The sequence below is a fragment of the Notamacropus eugenii genome, chromosome 3 (assembly GCF_028372415.1).
Source record: "Notamacropus eugenii isolate mMacEug1 chromosome 3, mMacEug1.pri_v2, whole genome shotgun sequence".
Taxonomy (NCBI): Eukaryota; Metazoa; Chordata; class Mammalia; order Diprotodontia; family Macropodidae; genus Notamacropus; species Notamacropus eugenii.
Window position 1 is genome coordinate 34,661,586 of NC_092874.1, and position 15,615 is coordinate 34,677,200.

General features: G+C 37.4%; 1 protein-coding gene across 1 annotated transcript in view; it reads right to left on the reverse strand.

The window, feature by feature from the left end:
- KCNH8 (potassium voltage-gated channel subfamily H member 8) overlaps positions 1 to 15,615 on the reverse strand; it is a 391,062-nt gene that overhangs the window by 189,418 nt on the left and 186,029 nt on the right. The window lies entirely within an intron of this gene.

The following is a 15,615-nucleotide window of genomic DNA, read 5'->3' on the forward strand; positions in this document are numbered from 1 at the left end:
CATGTGTCTTACTGAAAGTAACTTTGGAATAGGAATCATTGTGTCTCTCCCATCACCAATTCCATTCTACTAAACTAGTTAATGGCATTGGAATTTGTATTTAGCAGATGAGTCTTCTGAGATGGATAATCTTCAGATCCCTATAGAATAATGTACATCATTGTCCTTGACCAAAAGCAGCCTTCCATCTTAAGTCTTAAGGATGATGAACTGAGGTTCAAATCCTCTTCTACCTTTGTGACTCTTGGCAAGTTCAGCTCTCTAGCTTCAGTTTCTTTATCTGCAAAATGAGGGAGTAGACTTGGATGGTTTCTGAAGTCCCTTCTAACCCTAAATCTATGATCCTATGATTTTCCAGGGGTCCTCTGAATAACCATTCCCCCCTAATTCTGAATACATACATCTTAAAATATTATAAGCAACTTTAAAAAGTTATTTTCATCATCCAAAGTACTGATAATGATGATGATAGCTGTTTATATAATGCCTACTATGTGCCAGACGTTGTGCCGAGCACTTTCCAAATATTTCACTTTGATCATCCCAACAATTTTGTGAGGTAGCTGTTATTATTATTTAATTTTTACAGGAAACAAAGGTTAAGAAAGTAGTCCAAGGCAACGTAGCTACTAGGTGTCCGAGGCTAGATTTGAACTGACTCCAGGTGCTTTGAGCTTTATAACTAGTCTAATACATAGTAGCTTGTTATAACACATAAGATATCACATACTAAATTATTATACAAAATGTATGCATTCAGTTGTAATATTAAGTATTACACTATTATTTTATATTATATTAATTCAGAATTATTAAAAATAATAACTAGCATGAGCTGCTTCAACTATACAGAACACTTGAAATCTTAACCACATGCCTTCCTCACAGCTGTCTGATGAGGAAGGTAGCATAAATATTATTATCCTTGATTTACACGTGATGAAACCTCAGAGAAGAACCTGTCTAATGTCATATCACTAATAAAGTATCAGAAGTAAGATGAGAACTCAGGGAGTGCATTACTCTGTGTTCTATATATTATTCTACACTTGAATTTGCAATAGCAGCATAGGAACCACCAAGTAGATCACTTTCAAAAGTCCCATATTGCACTGGTGTCAGTGGGAGGATTGGAAATGTAGGGGAGACCAATAGACGAACTTCCCCATACTACAAAACATGGAGATGTCTTCAGTTGTCTGACTGTCTAGACACACATAGGACTCCTGTCTTTTTCATTTACACACATGATCATTAGCAAGTAGTAAATGATTTCAAGTAAATTTGCATATGGGGTGGAAATCCCCCATTGGAAGAGGAAGGAAAAGTATATGTAGCTATATAATGAGAAAATTTGCAATCTATGCTTTCCCAGTCTGTTTCCGGGTTTTGAAAGTCTGTAGGTCCTGAAAATCATTGGTATTAGTTTACTCAGGGATGACTGTCTAGAGATAGCTTCATGCTTCATGACTGGAATGCCAATCTCATAATTCATAGGGAGAGTTAGAACTTCCAAAGAAGGTTAGTTATGTCAGCCATTCTTATCCCCCAAGGGCAATCTGATCCAGATCGGAAGTTTGCTAAATAGAGAAAACACAGAGCACATCCCAACCCAAAGATTCACCTCCAGATCACTAGTAGAGATCTTAGATAAAAACCATCATTTACTGAACTATTTAAGATGTACCAAGCACTTTAATGCATATTCTCATTTGATCCCCATAACAACTCTGAGGTAGGTGCTCTTACTACCCCCATTTTACAGATGAGGAAACTGAGCCAAGAAGAAGGTAAGTAAATTGCCCAGGGCCACACAGCAAATAAGTTCCTCAGGCAGGATTTGAACATGTTTCTCTCTGATTCCATGTCACACATTCTACCCACTGTGCTGTCTAGCTGCCTGATAGTCCTACTTCGTAGGAGCACAGAAAGGTTGGCTTGGAGTAGTCGTGTTAGACCACCTAGTCCAAGTCCTTGATTTTGTGTATGAAATAAGACAAAATAATAGCACAAGTATCATTGCCCCTATTTCTTCGATGAGAGACCTTGAGGATCTGCTAGGGGAAAACACTTGGACAACTTCATTGGGAGATTAGTGATTGATATTTAATATAGCTGATGCTGCCATTCCATTTCCTTATCTGAGATTTATAGGACTCCTTGCAAGCTGCACATTGTGCCTTTGCCTTTTCCTAATAAAAATTTCATTATTAGCTGACTATTAAATATAGATGATCTCAGGTATTGGGGAAAGAAGGAATATCATTACTCATTAATTATCTCTCTCCTTCATATACAGATGCGTGCGCACACACACACACAGACATGAACATATGCTAAGTATTATGTTGGCCTTGACAGAAAGTAAGCTCCTTAAAGTTACTGTCCCTTTTTGTATCTGTGTCTCCACCGCCTAACAGAGCGTCTGGTACAAAATCGATTCTCAATAAACACGTGAGTTAAGGCATCAGAAGGCATCAGTTAAGGCATCCTTTTTTCTAGAAATACATTGCTAGATTTCTTCAGCATAGACTCATGAGCTGGAAGGGACCCTAGTGATTTCCACCTCTGATCACAAGGGAGCAAAATGAGGTTTAGAGCATTTAAGTGAGTTGCCCAAGGTCACACACATCTAATGAATATAATTATCACTCAGGATTCAAACCCAAGCCTTCTGACTCAACCTTCTTCAACATGCTCTCACTTACTATCCTTCCTCCTACTTATACTTTCATCCACATCCTTCATTCAAAGCATATTTTCATGCCTGCTTACAATTCCCAAGTTGATAGGGTAGTTTCCATCATTATATTCTAGGAGGGCTATTCCTATGACTATACGGGGAAAAAGTAAATACTCAGAATAGAAGTATTTGATTAGGATACTGTGTTTCACCAGTATTTCAGTTACTAGGAGAATCAGATTGAATTTTCTGGCTACTGCCAAGCTGTGCCATTTTACATCTCAGCATCTTCCCTATCAGAAGCTTGGAGTTGGCTTCTGCAACCACCCTGGATTCTGATGAGCCATCTCTTTCCCAGAAATAGTTCAACTTTGCACTTCTAGCCCATTTCCATTTCATGTTCTTGTATTCCTTTCCTCCCCTTTCCCACCCTCTCTTCAGCTCCCCTTTAGGGAGCCCTCTTCGCCATTAGGACACAAGCTCCCTGATGGTAGGAGCTATCTCACTTGCTTGTATCTAAACTCCTAGTACTTAACAGAGTGGTACCCAGTAAGTACTTACATAATAACTCTCTCTCTCTCTTTCTCTCTCTCTCTCTCTTTCTCTCTCTCTCTCTTTCTCTCTTTTCTCCTCCTCTCTCTCTGTCTCTCTCTCTCTCCTCTCTTTCTCTCCCTCTCCCCTACTCTCTCTCTGCCTGTTTCCAGAAAAAACTAATAATTAAAATGTGCTTCTTTACAGGTATTGCCTCTAGTTTCAAAAGAAATTGATTTTTTGATATTCTGTGAAAGGTTTAAGGTACCTGTTTTCAAATATTCTGCTAAGCCTAAGGTCCTCAACCTTGATGGTGTACATCATAGAACCCTTTGGCAGTTTATTAATCTCTTTTAAGAGTAATTTTTTAAATGTATAAAATACACTGAATTAAAAAAGAAAGAAATTATATTAAAGTAAAGATGTATTTTGCCTAGTCAAATTAATAGACCCACCAGAAATCCATTTGGGAACTACTTGGAGGACCCTGGATCTCAGATTGAAGAATTCTTGGTTTTTTCATTGCACTTGATCACAAACATAGGATTTGTGCTTTGACCTCTGTCACTGTATGAAGATGAAGCCACCAAAAGGGAAAGATTGGAACACTTTTTATACAATCATGGAAGGAGGAAAGAGTTATTGTGGAGGGAAGAGTATGTGCTTGCCAGATCAAGGCATTTCCTATCCACCCCAGGAAACTGGGAACTCATTGCAGAAGTTGGTGGTGCTAAGGTAAAACACAAGAGGGATGAAAAACCTTTAAGTAGGGGCTTTTACAATCTCTTTGGGCAGAAAAAAACCAATAGCACTTTAATCCCCATAACAATCCGGGGATATAAATTCAATTATTATCTTTATTTTAGAGATGAGGAAACTGTGACAATGAATAAGTGACTTTATCAAGATCATGTAGCTAGGAACTGTTTAAAGCTGGATTTGAACCCAAGGTCTTTCTAACTCCAGGTTCAACACCCTCATCCACCACTACCTTGTTTCCTCCTTGATTTTGACACCAAAGTAAGATTTCTACGTCAATTTTAAATGTTAGCCTTCTAACAAAACCCTGTTAATAAGAACAGGATTTGGCTAAGCTGTCTTGGCACTAAGAAAGGAAAATATCTCCATATGAACTTAAGATTTATTTTAAAATTGCTCTAAAGAATTAATTACGTGGATGTTTGTTAAAGTATACCGTGGTTTCATGTTTTGTTTTGCTTTTACATCAAAAGAGATAGAAATGTATGATTATAGATCTGAGTGGTCAAGGAGAGTCCTACACTTTGGAACTCTGGGAAAATCTCATGGATAGACCTCTGTAGGGGATCATGGCACCTAATCGCCACCTGGTGGTAGCATACCTGTAGTGTAGGGTCATAACAGGCAATTAAAAAAAATTACTTCGTGTAAAACATTATTTCAAATCAACAGGGACTTATCTAGTGCTTCCTATATACCGGACATTGCTTCCACTGCAAAGACAAAAATAAAGCAGTTCCTGCCATCAGGAATCTTACATTCTCATCATGAACTGTCAGTTGTTTGAGGGAAAGTCAGAAAATAATAAAAAAAAAGTCATTTCAATATATGTTTTAGTCTTGGAAGGATATAAATTTCTGAATATAGTGGTCATCAGGAGAGAGGAACCCATTTCCCTGAGCATGTGAACAGTGTCCGTTTGGAGATGAAATTAAAGGAGTCATTCTTCTCAATGACAAGGAACTGGTGATGGCAGAAGTTGGGTTTTTTTTTTTTTTCCTGAGTGAGCTCTAGGGGAACATGGAGCAGGGGTATTGGTCTCCACTTCAGGACAGATTCCAGAAAAAGTAGACCACAATGCCTCTGGATTCAAACTGGAAAAGGTCTCAGTATGAGACGTAATCTAGGGAAAGTGTCACACTAGGGTCTGGGAGAGGGAAGTAGAAGACCAAGGGCTAGAGACCTCTTTTGGGGGCTGCATCTCAGTAGAGTTCCAGGTTCTTTGCCTCTCACATCTCTTTCTTTCTTGCCAAGTTTTGTCCCTGTTACTTCTACCCAAACATACAATTAGCAACCTCCCATCCTTAATAAAAGTTCACAGCATTTGAACAGTTAGCTAGCACAGTGTATAATAGAAACAGTACTGCATTTGAAGTCAGAAAATTTGGCTTCAAATCCCAACACTGCCATGAATGACCCATTCCATCATAGACAAGTCAGTTCATTTCTCTGGTCCCCATTTTCCACATTAGTCAAATGAATGCCTTGGGCTAGATGAACTCCTTAGAAAGTCCTTTCCAGTTCCAAATCTGTGACAGTGTGATGGTAAATCAATGTAGGCCTGACAGGTTTTTGAGTTTGTAAGCAAACTTGAGATTTTATGAAGTTTAAATTTTGCTGACTGTATCTAGCAGATTCTCATGATGTAAGTTGGATGGCTTGAATGGGTTTCTGAAAAGGATAAAGTGTCAATAATCTTCACTTTTGCTGAGTATCAAGTAAATAAATCAGAAACATAAAATTAATTGTCCCAAGCAATTCCCTTTAGTTTAAAGTAAGTACTTAGTAAAAAATATGTTTAGAAGGCAATATTCTGGAGAGGGTGTGTTAAAACCAGCCTTTATGGTAACAGCTGAAGATGATTGATTAAGAAGGTAGAGGAAGGAACTGGGTAGAGAAGATTTCATGAAAATATCACCCTTTGAAGTATATCATGGGCAGCAAGTGTCTACTAGAGTTTAGGACTTGGATTAGAAAGATCTCAGCTTAAATTCTGTTTCACAATGGGCAGATCACTTAAAATGTCAACCTAAGCTTCTTAATCTATAAGAAAGGAAGGAAAGAAAAGAGGAAGGAAGGGAGGGAGGGAGGATGGGATGAAGAAAGGAAGAGAAAAGGGAAAGAAGGAAGAAAATGAGTGAGGAATGGAGAAAGGGAGGACAAAAGGAAGGAAGGAGGGGACAAATAAAAAAGAAAGAAGCATTTATTAAGCACCTACTATGTGCCAAATATTATGTTCATCGCTTTACAAGTATTAACTCATTTGATCTTCACAACAACTCTGGGATACAGGTGCTATTATTTTCCTTCTTTCACAATTGGGGAAACTGAAGGAGACAGTGGTTAAATGACTTGCTCACACTCATATGGCTAGAAAGTGTCTGAGGCCATACTTGAACTCAAGACCTCGTTAATTCAAGCCCAGTGCTCTATCCACTGAATCAGCTAATTGTAATCCTATAAAATGGGGATAATAGTACCTACTTCATAGAGCTGTTTTGAAAAATCAAAGTGTGAAATGTAGGTAAAGCATTTCACAAACCTCAAAATTCCATATGTATACTAGATATATTCAAAGGTAGCAATGGTTCAGTGGATTAGACTGATGTTAGGATGACCTGCATTCATTTCCTTCTTCCGGAACGTGTGAGCTGTTGGCACTATGGGCAAGTCATAACCTTCCTGAATCTCAGTTTCTCCATCTATCAGATGGGGGTGGGGTGGGGTGGGATCAGTTGCAACCTACTTCAAGGGATTTTGTGAGATTTAAATGAGATAACCTATGTGAAAGACTTTACCAACTTTAAAGTACCATAAAATGGCAGGTATTAATATTTGTCAGACCTGTCATTGTAGACAGTGTTGTTGACTCCTTATCCAATTTTTAGATCGTTCACAAGTTATGAAAGCTGTCTTGTTTCCTTTGATCTATCAAATAATTCAAACCTATTGAAAGAAGGCAGTGCCTGGCACATAGTAGGTACTTAATACATATTTATTGACCGATATTAAATTTATTTGATTTTTAAAAAACTGTTTCAGGTTTTAGGCTGGTAACTTTCCTCCATCTTTGTTTCAGTGCTATCTACATTTATAAATGGGCCAGAAACTTCACTAGCATTGGCCACAAAGAAATTCATATCATTATTTCCCCATATGTAGAGACAATCAATCAAAAAGCATTTTTATGCCCCTATCATGTTTCAGGTACTGTGCTAAGTTCTGGAAATACAAACAGAAGAAAACAGTCCCTGCCATCAAGGGGCTTAACATCTCATGTAAATTTGCAGCTATATATGAAATAGGCAACAGGTGAATGGGGAAAAGGGCATCCACATCTAAGAAGATGAATGGATTCAAGAATGATGGAACTGGAGTCAGGAAATCTGGTTTCAGACACTAGATATGTAATCCAGGGCGTCACTTTTCCTTTCTTCAGTTTCTTCAACTCTAAAATGAGAATAATACTAACCTACTTCCTAGGATTGTTATGAGGATCAAGTGAGTTAATAAATACAAAGTCCTTCACACAGTGTTTGGTACATAATAAGTACCATGTAGACGTGAGTGAGGATGATGATAACACATACTAGCTATTACTTTCATAGGTATAATGACAAAAGCTTCCTGTAGAAGGTGGTATTTGAACAGAGTTATGATGGAAAGTAGGGCAGGGCTTGGCACCAGGAAAACCTGGGTTCATCTCCCCTTTCCAACACTTACTGGGTGGTTCTGGGAAAATCACTGAGTCCCTCTGTTCTCGGGCACCTCCCTAGGATTTATCTACTAAGTCATGGGCAGGTTCCAATCTGCATAGAATAAGGAAGCTCCCAAACCAAGAGTTCTCCACACTCCTGAATTCACAGATCCTTCATGTAGTCCTGCATTAACTGAGTCACTAATTGACTCTTCAGTTGTTAGTAGTTCTTAGGAAAAAAAAAAGATTTAATGGAAAGAGCAGACTCTGGGGAACAAATTCTCCAAAGATTTCAATAGCGGTGATGATGCATCATAGAATGTCAGAGCTGGAAGGGTGATCAGAGAACACGTAGTCCAGCTCCCTCACTTTACAGAGGAAGAAATCTAAGGCCAGACAAGAGTAAATAACTTGAAGAAGGTCACATTAGTCGTACACAAAAGAGCAACAATCTGAACCCAAGCTCTTTGCCTCCAAGTACAGTGTTCCTCCACTTATCATGGTGTCTCTTAGCCTTTGAATCCACAGAGGGTATGATTTATTCATGTATAAAAATAGCTAGCTTTATAGAAATCAGTAACAATTATAGGAACTATCATTTACATAGTACTGTCAAATCAGCCTATGCTTTACATAAATTGTCTCTTTAATGTAAATAGTAGCCAGTTGTCTACATGGACTCTCCTTTGGAGCGGTCACAAAGAACTTTCATGTCCCTAATCTCTCACTTCCAATGTCATCTTGCTCTAGGGCAAGAATCCTTAACCTGGGGTCTATGAAAAGATTTCCCAGTGGATCCATGGACAGATTTCAGGAGGGGTGGGGGTGGGGTTTGTGAACTTGAATGGGAATATCATTACACTTTTATTTTCACTACCATACAAAAGACATTTAATATTTTCTTCAAATATTTGAAAAAATACTCTTAGAGAGGGTCAGTAAGCTTCACAAGACTGCCAAATGGATTCATGATGCACAAAAAGGTTAATCCTACTCTAGGACCTTTACTTGCTACCATTAAATCCTTTTTTTGGTGGATTATGATACCTTCTCTAAGAAGGACCCTATTATAAGGTAGATAGCTTATTAAGGAAAAAACAACAAGACACAGAATCATATATTTTTATCTGGAAGGACCCTTTGAGGTCATCCAATGGTCTTATTTTAAAGATGATGAAATGTTAGCCTGGGGGCTGGAATGCCTTGGTTAAGGTCAAGGTCACCTAACCAATAAGTGGCAGAATCAGGATTTGAACCCATGTCTTCTGATCCCAAATCTACAGAGCATTCCTATTTCATCATGCTGCTTCTCATATTAAGTCATTATGAGGTATTTTCACACTAACACAAAGAGTTTTATCAGATTAGCTGGTAAAAGAGTACCGGACATGGTATTTTTGACTTGGGAGATAAGAAAGAGGCACTCTTCATGAAAGACAATCCTCAGAGACACTGAGTATCTCCTCAAGGAGAAAAATGGGGGCAGAACAAGAAGTATGTACTTGAGGGGAGAGTTACTTTGAAGGATTATGATAGTTTAAAAAATAACTTTTCCCACTTCATAATTTGGCTTCCAATCAGGGCCAACTGTCCATTCTTGCTTTTCTCTCTTATACAACTGAAACTTCTGAGAGAAAAAAATGGGGTGGGTAAAATCTAGTTTCTACTCCCAAGGTGGGTTCATTATTTGCCTTGATAAAGAAAATAGAATTAAAATAAGAGCTGAGTATTTTTGAATGTTATAATTGTCCCATTCGTCCTGAACAATCATCCTATCCCATTTTTAATCATACTCAAGCATTATATTTAAAATAAAACCCTGAAGTTTAAAGAACAGTAAAAATTTGTATCATGCACAATTTTGTGTAACAGAAGATTGTTACTACCAAACACAGGTTAAAGGAAATCATAAAAGATAAAAGAGACAATTTTGATTTCATAAAATTAAAGCTTTTGTATAATCAAAATCAAAGCAGCAAGAAAGAAGAAAATGATATAAATCAGGAAAAATAACTGTGTTAAATGTCTCTAACAAAAGTCTAACATCAAAAATTTATAGGGAATTTACTCAAAACTGTGATATTAAGACATTCCATCTATCTATCTATCTATCTATCTATCTATCTATCTATCTATCTATCTATCTATCTATCTATCTGTCTATCTCTATCTACCTACCTACCTGTCTATCTGTCTGCCTATCTCTCTAAATCTATCTACCTACCTACCTATCTGTCTATCTGTCTATCTCTATCTATCTATCTACCTACCTGTCTACCTATGTGCCTATCTCTCTCTCCCTATCTATCTATCTATCTATCTATCTATCTATCTATCTATCTATCTATCTATCTATCTATCATCTACCTATCTATTCATTTCCATATGGCAATACTATTTCAAATAGCAAAAACTTGGAAACAAAATATATATCCAATATTTGGGAATGTGAGAAATAGCTTAAGTGGTAGTATATAAATATAATGTCACACAGTGAGGTCCTGATTAGTGTGTATACAAAGACACTCTCAAGGTCTCTCTTAAGAACCTTGGTATTGATTGTGTGACATAAGAGATGCTGGCACAGAACAGTCCAGCAGGGAGTGCTCTCATCAGAGAAGGTGCTGTGCTCTATGAACAAAGCATAATTGAAGTAGCTTAAAAGAAATGGGAGAGAGAATCACCCTCAAATGTTCATAGGGACTATTTGTGCCAGAACTGTGGTAGAGCATTCCAAGCTTGTACTGGTATGATCAGCCACAGTGAGAAAATTTGTAACTTGACTTTAAATTAGTGATGCCATTTTGGTCCTCTTCAGGAAGGAAGAATAACCAACAAGGTAACCGATTACTATGTATAATGAAACACCTGAAGTAGTCATATGTACTCAAATTTTCACTATTCAAAGCTATAATTATGTAAAATAAAATTATTGTTTCTAGTCCAATAGAAATATGCAGTGTAAATTTGAGTAACACAACTACTTAATGGGATTCATTAGTCATATTCAAATTAATCAGGACCTAGATATGGTCCCATGGCATATGATATGACCGATGTGGAAAATAAGACAGAGAGAGAGAGAGAGAGAGAGAGAGACAGAGAGAGAGAGAGAGAGAGAGAGAGAGAGAGAGAGAGAGACAGAGAGACAGAGAGACAGAGAGACAGAGACAGAGAGACAGAGAGAGACAGAGACAGAGAGACAGAGAGAGACAGAGACAGAGAGAGACAGAGAGACAGACAGAGACAGAGACAGAGAGACAGAGAGAGAGGCAGAGAGACAGAGAGACAGAGAGACAGAGACAGAGAGACAGAGAGAGAGAGAGAGAAAAGAGAAGAGAAAGAGAGAGATGCATGAACTGATGCACAGTGGAGGAAAAAAGTATAAAAATAACAATATGACCATAAGGTACAATGTCAATGAAATCAGTGCTTAAAAGGCTCCAAAACTTGGGCCAAACACAATGGTAATATGGCTCCATATGTTTAAAATTATGTAATTTTTTAATGTGTGTATAAATATATCCACATATGCATGTTTTTTTTCTGCTAACAAAGGAAGTCCCAAACTGAAAACTGACCTATACTATAAATGGCAATAATTTTATTAGGTATTTTTAAAAGCATTTTTTTTGGAGAATGGAGTTGGGATTGAGGATAAGAAATTGTGTGTTTGTTAGGAAGTATCTGCTGTGTCAAAATAAAATCTATTAATAAAAGAGGAAAAAGGGTTATATTTGATGAATGAAAGAACAGAGAAACTGGCTAATAAATTTAAAATCAAGCAGAATTTTTCTTTTATTTTTCCTGAGGTTTTTTGGTCTGTGTTCTCTTTTGCAACATGACTAATATGGAAGTACGTTTTGCATGACTGCACATGTGTAATCTATATCAAAGTTCTTGTTTTCTTTGGAACTCAAAATTATTTTAAAAAATGATTAAATTGTTTTTACATGCAATTGATTAAAATAAAATCATCCTTAAAAAATAAAACCAAGTAGAAACTGAAATATGATCCAAATGGAAGACCGTGGAAAAATTTTAAGATATCATGAAATTCAAAGATTCCCTTCTCAGTGATACAAAAATCATAGGAGAATGGAATAAATTTTTCTTTTTTGGTCAAGGCTTGTGATTTAATTCCTGGTGAGGATTGGTGAGCCAGTTTTGGTGGCATTCACTTTTGTAACTTTGAATATCTGCTATGTATTTTGTGAAGGAGCATAGCACAATGGAAAGAACACTAGCTCTGAATTCAGAAGATCTGATTTTGAGTCCTGCCTCTGATATTTACCTGGGTGACCTTGGACAAGTCTCTTAACCTCCCTGAGTTTCAGTTTCTTCATAGGAAAGATAAAGGGATCAGACCAGCTGCTCACTGAAGTTCCTTTCAGTTATAGATCTATGATGTATGTGAGGAAAGCATTTGCATTTTATATACGAGGAAACTGAGTAAGAAGGGACTTAAGTTATATGCTCAAGATTATAGAGCAGATAAGTATAGTCTGATTTACCTATGCAGACTTATTACAACTGTTTTCATATTTCATAGTTTTAAGAAATTTTCTTGGATCACTAAGAGACTAAGTGATTTGTCCAGAGTGAAACAGACAATATGAGTCCAAAACCAAAAATGAACTAGGCCTTCTTGATTTCAAGAACACCTCTTTAGACGTTACTCCAGGATCTATGAAATGCCCTATAAATATAGCACAGAATTATTTAGATCCTGCAACAAAATGAAGGGTGTTCCTACTACAGAAGATTTTTAATCCCTCAGTGACCTGAAGAGTGAATCTTCCAATAGAGATTAATATTAGAATAATGACAGAAATCCCTCTTCTCAGTCTTTGACAGTAAATGTGATCATTGGCTTTTCCACTACCTACAATAACACCCAGAGGAGAGCCTTACCATGTTTTGGATGGATTGTCTATAGAGGAGTCATGGGGGGGGGGGGGGTGTGTGGACAAAGATTGCAGATTATGAGAAGATAGGAATGGGTAGCAGCATACACCAGTGGAGGGAATACTGTCATTCATAAGATCATTTATTTATTGTAGTTTCTGCTTCAAGTCACTTGCAGAAAAGTTCGATGTTTTAAAATCCAATATGACTAACATGCTCAGATCCCCAAAGAATGGAGTCAATGCTCCATGACTTTGTTGTTATTGTGACCTAAGTGAGTATTTGTGAGTCTACAAAGAAATAATTTCTTAAAACCCAGCAGGTTAAATTTCAAGTCTTCAAAACGAAGCCCAGTTTCACATGAGAGATCACAATATGGTAGGGACTTAATGAACTCATTCTCATTACATTTCCATTTTTACATTTCCACTTCCATACATGCCCCTTGTATGGATAGTTTAATCACGTAAAATAATCCATGCATCAAACAAAATGATGTGTTTCCCTTGGTTTTGTCCTTTTAAAGAGTGCAACTACTCAATCATCCTTAATTCTTCCTACTAGCTTCTATTTATAAGGCTGACATCATTTATCTGGTGATGGATATTGCAGACTCCAGTCTCTTCCTAGGGATGCTGAAGGAGTAGGGGATTTACATGTAAAATACCCGACCTCCACTACATTTTCTGTGATCCAGTGGCCTCCTTACTGCTCTTCAAACAAGACAATCCATCTCCTTCCTCTGGTGATTTTTACTGTCTATCCTCCTTTCCTGGAATTCTTTCCCTCCTCATAGCCTTTTCCTGGATTGTCTGGATCCTTTCTAGTCCCAGTTCAAACTCCGCTTTCTATAGAAAGCCTTTTTCAGTCTTCCCTAATTCTATTGCCTTCTTTCCAGTTTATCTTGTACACAGCTTGTCTGTATGTAGTTGCTTGAATGTTGCCTCCCAAGGATTGTCTTTTCCTTTTCTTAGTATCCTTAGCACTTAGCACAGTGATTGGTAGATGTATAGTTGGCACTTAAATTTTTACTGACTGAACGGTTTAGATTCATTTGAATGAACAAGAATTGATAGAATTTCATTTAGCACTATGTAAAGTAGTATGGGAACATAGAAGAATTACCAGTCTTCCTCCATGGAGCTTGCAATATGCAAACAAGGTTACAGGAAGTATGGAAAAGTACAAAACTACTTATGATTAAGTGGCAGAATAAATAGAACAGGTAAGTATAGACTCAGGGTCAAGAAGAATTGGGTTTGAATTCTGCTTAAAACAATTGCAGTAGCTGTATGGCTGTTGGAAAGTCACTTCAGCTATGGCTGCTGAAATTTCCTCATTTAAAAACAGATAAATAACCATCATTGATCTCTTAGAGTTTGTTCTTTTGACAACTATATGAGATGATAACTTCGTGTATTTTTGCTAAATTGGAAGCACCAAATAAAAGCCAATTATTATTATCATCTAGTTATTATCATCTTCTCTTGTTGGACAGAGCTCAGAGACAAATGTTCTTTAGTATAAGTCATTACTCTATATTTATTCTTACACATTTAGTAGTTTGTGGATAGTTGCTTAGGTAAATAATAGATTATAAAGTCCTAGTTTCAAAGATGAAAGAAATCTTAGAAGGCAAGTAGGTGGTAGAGCAGATAGAATGCTAGACCTGGAGCTAGGAAGACATGAATTCAAATTAGCTTTGCTTGCTGGGTGACTCTGGGCAAGTCACTTAAGCCTGCATCAGTTTCCTTATCTGTAGAATGGCAATTGTAATAGCAGTGATCTCCTAGTCTTGTTGCAAAGATAAAATGAGATGATATTTATAAAGCATTTTGCAAATCTTAAAGTCCTATCTGAATGTTAAGGATTATTAGAAGCTTTCTTGTCGAATTCCTTCATTTTACAGATGAAGTTTCAGATCGAATGACTGCTTTTCAAATTTGAATATCATCATTAGTGGCAATGGTGTAGTGAAGGAGAAATATTATGAATCAGATGACCTACATTCAAAGCCCATCCTTCCTATACACAAATACTCTGCAAGTAATTTAACTTTTCTAGGTCTCAGTTTTCTTATCTACAAAACAAAGGCATTGATCATATATGATCTTACAAGGCTCTTCCAACTCTAAAATTATGTCCTGGATAAACAGATGATTTATATTGTCCAGAATACTATGAGTAGTCTTAAAATCTGGTAATATTAGGTTCATTCCCCCCAGAGAGAAGAGTTAAAGGGGTAGGTAGAAACATCTGGATACTCCCTAAATTCAAGAGCTAGAACTCTAAAATACATAGATATAATGATCAAGACAACACATCTGGGGGAAAAGTATGAGGGTTCTTGAAACCAAAGCAATTGACCTTGAAGACAGAACTTGGCAATATTATAATCTAGGATTCATCAGTCTCCCCAAAATTCAATGAAACAAAAATCTAAAATATCACATTTCATGAATACTTACAAAAATTGTACAAAATTATTGGAATGACAGGGTAAAATAAAGATCGATAGATATCATGAGACAAGAACCTTGAAGAATCCCTGTTGGGGGTGTAAGCTCAGTTCTATGTGGACAGTCTCAGGTGGGTAAAGGTGAGGACTTCTAAACCTTAGAGTTCTCATGAGGCCCCCCAGGGAACAGCAGGGAATTGAGGTGTGAGACCGAGCTATCTCGTGCATTTCCGCCTCTTCCCGTGGGAAACGTGATGGGAGAGAGCATCCCCGCCCTTGAGATTGGCCCGGGTCTGAGCACACCTATTGTTATCTAACAGGCACGGTATTCAGGTGCAAACTATGTGGCAGGAGAGCTTAAGTAGGGTCAGGAAAGCCTGAAGGCGCTCTTAGTGCTGAGGGACCCTTACAGGACAGAAGGCCCCTCTTCCTTCTCTCCTCTCTTCTTTCTTCCCTCTCCCCTCTCTCCCCCTCTTCCATTCTCCCATTCTCCCACTTCCAATCTCTTACTGTAAGATCTTTGCCTCCTTGGGAGATTTCTTTCTCTCCTAAGGAAGAGTTCCCCCTGCACATGTAACC